We start from the raw sequence: 8,814 nt of genomic DNA, 5'->3' as shown, positions 1-8,814 counted from the left end.
ACTCCACAAAGAACAAAAGGTCAAAAAAAAAAAAAAAAAAAAAGAACAAAAGGTCACAGGAGTCAGGCTACTGAGAGGCAGACAGCCCAGCTGTGCTGCGGGGCACCGACGCCGTCCTCCCTGCTGGCACCACCAGAGCTGACCAGCAGGCCCCCTGCCCCAAAGCCTTGGAACCTGGGACTCACCCTGGATGGTGACTGGGAGCTGAACCTTCTGGTTTATGTGGGGTCCCAACAACAAGCCTTGGTATCCTCTGCTCTCCAAGAGCAAAAGTTGAACCAATGCTCTTTGGCTGCCCCAAACCCAGACTCCCTTCTTCCTGTCGGGGAAAAAGATTTTCCCAGCTCTGCTTTTATTTTCTCTCCACCCAGGGAACTACTTCAAGCTCCTTTCTCTACCTTAGTTAATAAACTAGACATCAGGGGGAAATGGGCACATAATCATTTCCATGGCAACCACTCCACATAGTAATTATTCTCAATTGTTCCTTCTCTGGAATTTGTGGTCTTGGGCATTCATGGTGAGAAGCCACACCAGCTATGTGTGTGTTGGGTAGAGTTAAGCAAGTCTGTGCTGTAGAGCTGCTGCCTGGGTATGTGCGGCGCATCTCTCCAGAAGGAGGCTGACTCCGCTGACCGCAGAATCCTCCCCACCTGACTCTTGATGGGCCCCCCACTTGCATCCTTAGCCTTGTACTGCTGTTCTGGGACCTGTTTACTGTCAAAGTGCTGCAAAATGTTTGTAGAGAGTAGATTTTAAAATATTGATGATGTTTTCAGCCGTACCCTGAAGTAAGAGTGAGACACATAGCCATCCCACCCCCGGCCCACAGGAGAACCTGGGCTGGGCTGCCCGTGACTCAGCCTGCAGCCAACACCCACGGGAACAATGGGGACCCACATCCCTCGGGGCCGCGACACCAAGGGAATGCGCCAATCTTGGCACCCACCTCCCCACAACAGTTAGCGTGCTGGGGGTTATCTTGTGGCTCACCAGTTTGGAAGGTTTCCACCTTCAGGAACAGAGGGTGTGATCCCCTGGCGTCCGGTCCAAGCCGTCGGGAAGCACCTCCAGAAATGTCAGGCTCAGCAGGATGTTCGTCTGTGAGATGCTGGGTGTGCATCTTCATCTTGCTCTCATGCCATTACACTATCATAGAAAACGCCGTGAGGAACACACTGTTTGGGCTCTGCAGTCATCACTCCCACCCGAGAGAGGACAACAGCTAGTGCTCCCAGAACTCGACCCACCGCCCTGGCTCCACCCGCACCACCCTGCCCAGAAGAGTAGTGCTCCTCTGTTGCTGCGTAACTAGCCCACCTAAATCCCAGTAGCCCGTAAACACCTCGCAGTGCCTGGCTGAGGTTGGTGCCGGTCTGGCTGGGTGGCCCAGATTCTCAGGGCTCCCGTGTGGTGGCCTCATCTCAGTCGGGGGCCAAAGGGTCCACTTCCCAGCTCACTGGCATGAGGTTCACGGGAGACTCTAGCTCCTTTCTGGGTGCCACTGGAGTGTCTCCCAGAGCCGGTAGTTGGAGAGAGGGCCCCAGGAGTGGAAACGTGGTCCCATCAGCCTCGCTCGGAGGTGACATCCCTTCACAGCTGCCACCTCCTGCTGGCTACACGGTCCGACCCCTGTGATGGGAGCTGCGTGGGCAGGAAGCCAGGAGTGGGACCACGGGGGCTATGGAGAGGTTGCCGTCAGCAGAGCAGGTGCAGGATGTGCATTTATCAGCTGCTTAATGTGCTCCTAATGTAGCAAGAAGTCGTAGGTTTGGCAAGTCATCTATCTAAGCAAGACCCTAATAATTACCCTGTTTTATTTTCATATTTAGCCACACAAGGAACTGCTTTCCAGAGAAGGGCAGATGCTTGCCCAGATAGGAAGATATAATGACAGGTGAAAGGGCTGTGATGAGAATGTGCGTCTCTAATTCACATCTATTTCATTCCATGCAGTTTCCAAGAAAAAAGGCACAACCTTTGCCTTTCAGGAGAAACTGAAAATTTTCTTGGGAAGATGAATGCTGTCTCAATGAATGAACAAAGAATCATGGTCTTAGTATTTTCCATAAACTACAGAGGAGGTTTTGGTTTTATGTGAGGGTAAGAGAAGGGCAGTCGGGATCTCAGCATGTGAGCAAAACGTTTTCCATCATCAGTAAAGGAGACTATTCAGAAGCAGGAGAGATTTCCAAGCGTCTGTTACATGTTTGCCTCACCCTGGAGGGAGCCCCGCTTCCCACTGTGTCCAGGAGTGACGGGTGGCAGGAGCACAATAGGTTTGTGGAAGGGATGCCTGGGTGGCTCAGCCATCGAGCATCTACCTTCAGCCCAGCGCATGATCCTGGAGTCTCAGGATTGAGTCCCACATCAGGCTCCCTGCATGGAGCCTGCTTCTCTCTCTGCCTGTGTCTCTGCCCCTCTCTCTCCTTCTGTGTGTCTCTCATGAATAAATAAATAATCTTTAAAAAGAAAAGTTTTGTGGAAAAAGACTGTTTATTTAAATTAATCAATTTAATTAAATGACACATCCCCATGGGAAAGAATAATTCAAACAGGGTGGATTTCTCATAAGACAGCATGGAGACTGGAAAAACGTGTGGAAGAACATGTTTAAAATATGAAACCAAAAGAGCTACTAAGTGAGAGTTTTACATCCAGCAAGAGCACCCTCCAGAAATTAGGGAAATACACTCTCAGGAAGAGAAACACTCTTAGCACTTCCTACAGCATGCATTTTGAAAGATGTGCCAGGGGTCTCTCAGGCAGAAAGAGACGATACCAGATGGAAACACAAACTTCCAGAAGGAAGGGCAAGAGGAGCAGCAGATCCCGAGTGAATGCAGTGGGTGATCTCTCCTTCTCACTCCTGGCTCTGACATCCATTCCGTCTAACATTAGTAGGGCTGTCTGAGGATGTTCAATGCATGTGGATATGATACCCTTGGTGACCACACATAAAGGGTAAAGTTAGAGGGATCCATATGGTGACGAGACTTCATACCATCTACAAATAGTGACAGTTTTACTTCTTCCTCACCAATTTGGATGTCTTTTATTTCTTTTTGTTGTCTGACTGCCATGGCTAGAATGTGCAGTATTAGGTTGAATAAAAGTGGTGAGAGTGGGCATCCCTATCATGTTCCTGACCTTAGGGGAAAAGCTCTCAATTTGCTACCATTGATGTAAGCTGTGGGGTTTTCATATATGGCCTTTATTATGTTGAAGGATGTTCTCTCTACACCTACTTTGTTGAGGCTTTTTATCATGAATGGATGCTGTACTTTGTCAAATGCTTTTTCTGCATCTACTGAAATGATCATATGATTTTATTGATTGATTCATGAGCATTGAACCATCCTTGCATTCCACAAATAAATCCCACTTGATCATGGTCAGTTATTTTTTTTTTTGATATATTGTTGGATTTGGTTTGTTCGTATTTTGTTGAGAATATTTACATCCATGTTCATCAGGGATATTGGCCTGTAGTTCTCTTTTTTAGTGGTATCTTTATCTGGTTTGGGTATCAGGGTAATGCTGGCCTCACAATGAATTTGGAAGCTTTCCTTCCTCTTCTTGGGAATAGTTTGAGAAAAAATAGGTATTGACTCTTCTTTAAATGTTTGGTAGAATTTGCCTTTGAGGCCATTTGGTCCTGGAATTTTGTTTGTTGGGAGATTCTTGTTACTGATTCAATGTCTTTGCTGGATCAGTGTGTCCAATTTTTCTGTTTCTTCCTATGGTGATGAGGTCTAACATCCCACTTGAGATGGTAAAATATTAATTCTAAGTAGATTGAAAAGTGAAGCGAGAAGTTAATATCTATATTGTAATTTCTAGAGAAACCACTAAAATATTATGTAGAAAAGATAAAGTAAAACAAAAAAATAGGTAAATCAAAACAAAAAAACTAAAAAACATTCTAATAATCCAAAAGAAAACATGAAAGGGAAGAAAAAGGGAAAAACGAAGGATGTAAATATAGAACATATAATGGAACACATAAGTGGTAGATCTAAATTCAAATGTATCAATAATTAAGAAAAGTGTAAATCATCTAAGCATACCAATTAAGACAAAAATTGTTAGACCAGGGATGCCTGGGTGCCTCAGTCATTGAGCATCTGCCTTCGGCTCAGCTCGTGATGCCAGGGTCCTGGGATCAAGTCCCACATCGGGCTCCCCTCAGAGAGCCTGCTTCTTCCTCTGTTTGTGTCTCTGCCTCTCCCTGTGTCTCTCATGAATAAATAAATAAAATCTTTAAAAAAAAAGTTGTTAGACCAGACGGAAGCAACACGACCTACCTATGTGCATCTATAACCAATATAAGTAGATTGAAAATAAAAAGGTGGGGCAGCCGAGGTGACTCAGTGGTTTAGCACTGTCTTCAGCCCAGGGCGTGATCCTGAAGACCCGGGATCGAGTCCCAGGTCAGGCTCCTCCCATGGAGCCTGCTTCTCCCTCTGCCTGTGTCTCTGCCTCTCTCTCTCTCTCTCTCTCTCAGATAAGTAAATAAAATCTTAAAAAAATAAAAAGGTAGAAAAAATATGCAAAGCAAGCAGCATTCTAAAAAACTGAAGTTACAGAGTGAGCTTCAGAGCAGTAAGGATGAATGCCACATAATGATAATGCAGTCAGTTCACCAAGAAGACACAGAGGCCCTCGGCTGGTGTGCCCCTGCTAGCAGGGCAGCAAAATACATGAAGCAAAGGCTGATAGCCTGGAAAGGGGAAGCAGACCAGCCCTGCCCTGTCTTGCCCACTCAGGCAGCTGTACCAGAGCCCCATAGGCCAGGCAGCTCACAGGATGATTTCCCTCTCAAGAGCCTAGAGGCTGGAAGTCTGAGGTCAAGGCAAGAGTGCTGTCCTTGGCTTGTAGTCAACCACCTTCTCACTACATCCTTAAGGGGCCTTTCCTCTGTGCTTGCACGAAGAGACAGGGATGCAGAAAGGTAGCTGGTGTCTATTCCTTCAATTATAAGAACAGTCTGTCAAGTTGGGGCCCTACCTCCTGTTTTAACCTTAATTACCTCCTTACAGCCCCATCTCTCAATACAGCTGCTGGAGCCTCTGATCTCAACATACAAACTGGAGGGTGGGGGTGAGGTGGAGGACATATAATTCAGTCCTTTTTTTTTTTGGTAATGATTTTATTTATTCATGAGAGATACAGAGAGACAGAGACATAAGCAAAGGAAGAAGCAGGCTCCCTGAGGGGAGCCCGATGTGGGACTCAATCCCAGAACCCTGGGATCACACCCTGAGCTGAAGGCAGATGCTCAACCATTGAGCCACCCAGGCGTCCCTACAATTCAGTCCTAACAAGACTCTCTCAGTAACTGATAGAAAAGTTGACAGAAAATGAGCGAGGGAATGGAAGGACTGGCATTCATAGAATACTCTGCTGAATAACATCAAAGCACACATCCTTCTTGAGTGTTAATGGACATTCCCTGAGACAGACCCAACCTCGGGTCATAAAACACATCTTAACAAATTTGAAACAAAAACAAAAAAATTCACAATGGAATTAAACTAGAAAACAATAATGAAAATACCTGGAAATTTCCTTAATTATGTGGAAATTAAGCAGCACACAGCTAGATAATTCATGCATCCTGGATGATATTTTGGAAAAATTATAAACTATTTAAACAATGAAAATAGAAATACAAAATATCAAAATTTAGTAGTGTTCAGAGGTACATTTATATTAGCATTTAATTAGAAAGAAGAAATAAATGCTTATATCTGAAACAGAAAAGTTAGAAATCCACAATCTAAGCTTCCACCTCAAGAAATTAGAAAAAGAAGAGCATGTAAACTGAGGGCCAGCAGAAGGAAAGAAATAACAAACATAAGAGAAATCAATGGAGTTAAAACTGGAAAGACCATAAAGAAAAAAATCGGTGAAACTAAAAGCCAGTTATTTTAAAAGACCAATAAAATTGATAGACCTTTAACCAGACCAGTGAGAGAGAGAGAGAAGGTTAGGTGACCAGTTCTGGTAATGGAGGATGAGACATCACGACTGTCCCCCGAGACAGTGAGAAGACAGTAGAGGACATTACTCACTGCTTTGTGTGCATACATTCAACAATTTTGATGAAACAGACCAATTATTTGAAAGTCACAAGCTACTAAAATTCATCCAAGAAGAAATAGAGAACCTGAATAATCCTTATTGTCTTAAAGTAATCAGCTTCATGGTGAAAAACCTGAGAATGAGAATTCCAGATAAGACAATTCTCTTAGTGAGTTTGTGAATATTTAAAGAAGAAATACTACCAATTCTACACAATCTTTTTCAGAAAATAGAGGAGGAGAAACACTTCCCAACTGATGTCATGACGTCAGGTTTACCCTGACAGCAAAACCAGGTACATGACAAGAAAAAAAAAGCCAGCATACAAATATCCCTCATAAACAGATGGAAAAATACTTAACAATATATTTGCAAATCAAATTAACAATGTATACAAGCAACAATGCATAGTGACAAAGTGGGCTAAACATTTGAAGTTCAGTAGGCACAATTCACCATATTAACATAGGAAAGAGGAAAAACTCAATGATCATTTCAAATAACACACAAAAAATGACAAAATTCAAGATTCATTCATGATTCAAGAGCTCTCAGCAAACTAGAAGAAGGGAACTTCCTTAGTCCGATAAAGGATGTCTATTAAAAGATCTACAGCTAATATACTAAATGGCAAAGAACTGAACTTTCTCCCCAAGATCTGGAATAAGAAAAGGACTCCTGATTTTCCCACTCCTTTCTAACATCCTCACTCGTGGGAAGGGAAGGTAGGACAAAAAGCATACAGATGGGGAAGGAAGGAATAAGAACAGCTCCATTTGCAGGTGTTATAATTGTTTGGGTAGAAAATTCAAGGAATTTACAAACAAAACAAGATACTCAGAGCTAATAAGTGCAGCGAGGTCACAGAATACAAGATCGACACTCAGAAATCACACTTTTTATACACTAACAGTGGGCTTGTGGAGACCAAGATGTGCAACTTAGGGCCACTCACAACTAGTCCACAGAAAATGAAATACGTATACACTAAACAAAACATGAACAGGATCTTTATGCTGAAAATACAATATGCTGATGAAAGCAACCAACATAGACTCAAATAAATGATTAGAAGACTTAACACACTAAAAAGGTTAGTTAGCCCTCAGAGTGATCTACAGGTATAATGCAATTGCAGTAAAAATCCCAGCAAGGTTTTTTTTCCAGATAAAAAGAAGCATGTCCTAAAATTTGTATGGAAAGACAAAGGACTAGATTAGCTAAATCAATTTTGAAAAAGAAGAGTAAGCTTGAAGGACTCATACTCCCTGATTTTAAGACCTACTGTGAAGGTAATAAAGACAGTGTGGTTCTAGCAAATAGACACATAAATCAACGGGAAGAAGTAGAGGTTCTAGAAATAGACCCACACGAATATGGCCCATTGATTTTTACAGTGGATGCAAAGGGAATTCAATGGAGGAAAGACCATCTTTTCAACAAATAGTGTTGAAACAACTGGACATCCATATGCAAAAAGATAAACATTGATGTACACATCTGCACTGATTTAGAAAAATTAACTCAAAATGGAGCATAAATCTTAATGCAAAATGTAAAATCATCAAAGTTTTAGAACCAAAGGAGAAAACATTTTTTTACTTTGGGTTAGAAATTGAATTCTTAGACATGACACAAAAAATGCATGCCGTCAAAGAGAAAATGGATAAATTGGACTTCCTGAGAATTAAAACTTTGGCTTTGCAAAATATACTGTTAAGAGGGTGAAAAGACAAGGTATGGGCTAAAGAGAAATATCTGTGAGCCATGCATCCGACAAAGGATTTGTATCTAGAATGTATAAAGAACTCCCAAACACCCACTAAACAAAGGCAAAAGATTTGAACAGATACTTCACCAGAGAATGTTGGACAGCAAGTAGGTACATGTGGAGCTATTCCACAGTGTTGGTCAAGGGGAATGCAAATGTGGTGCTGCTCTCTGTCCATCAGAATAGCACAACAGGAAGAAGGAGAGAAAAGGAAGATAAAGAAAACACTTGACCATATCAAGCACCAGTGAGAGTGCAGAGCACTCTTCCATTGTGGTGGGCACGGGAAGATGGTGCAGCTACTCTGGAAAAGTGGCCGTTTCGTTGAAAGTTAAACACACTCTTACTGTATGATTCCTCAATCCCATCCCTAGACATTTACCCTACAGAAATGAGAATTTATCTCACAGAAGAATCTATACACAACCATTTATAACAGCTTTATTTATCATCATTCAAAACTGGAAACTGAATATCTCTCAACGGATGAACAAAGTTGCACATGCACACAATGGGATACTCCTCAGTAACAAAGGAACTAACAGTGCCTACAGGTAAAAACTTGGATGATGTCAAAGACACCCACTGAGTGAAAGGGGTCAGCACAGAAAGGTGCGTTGTATGTGATATTTCACAAAAGGCAGACCTTTAGAGACGGAGAAACAGATGAGAGTTCCCAGGAGTTTGGGGTCGTCGAGGGCTTCGATCCCCGAAGGGCAGCCTAAAGAAAGTTTCTGGAGTGTTGAAACTGTTTAGTGTCCTGATGGTTTCATTTTTGTTAGAACAGAGTAAACCTTATAGTATATATGTAAATTGGCTAAGTGAGTTAAGATGAAAAGGAAAGAGAATAAATTCTACAAGTTCCAGAAATGTTGCCGATACCGGCAGCGAACTGCTCAGCCATTACTTTCAATTCTCATTCTGGATCCTGTTTCTCAGAGGTCAGTTAAGGTTCT

The 8,814-nt window shown here is 42.6% G+C and overlaps 1 long non-coding RNA gene across 1 annotated transcript; it reads right to left on the bottom strand.

Moving 5' to 3' along the window:
• Positions 1-3,327: 3,327 nt before the first annotated feature.
• On the bottom strand, positions 3,328-8,814 carry LOC144302198 (uncharacterized). Its single transcript, XR_013369045.1, has 3 exons — positions 8,505-8,814; positions 5,561-5,648; positions 3,328-3,789 (listed from the first exon to the last, which is right to left on the bottom strand). It is a non-coding gene; the product is annotated as an uncharacterized LOC144302198 (long non-coding RNA).

The sequence above is a fragment of the Canis aureus genome, chromosome 31 (assembly GCF_053574225.1).
Source record: "Canis aureus isolate CA01 chromosome 31, VMU_Caureus_v.1.0, whole genome shotgun sequence".
NCBI classification, from domain to species: Eukaryota; Metazoa; Chordata; class Mammalia; order Carnivora; family Canidae; genus Canis; species Canis aureus.
The sequence above is the reverse complement of the archived record's forward strand: the minus strand, read 5'-3'. Positions and strand labels throughout refer to the sequence as shown.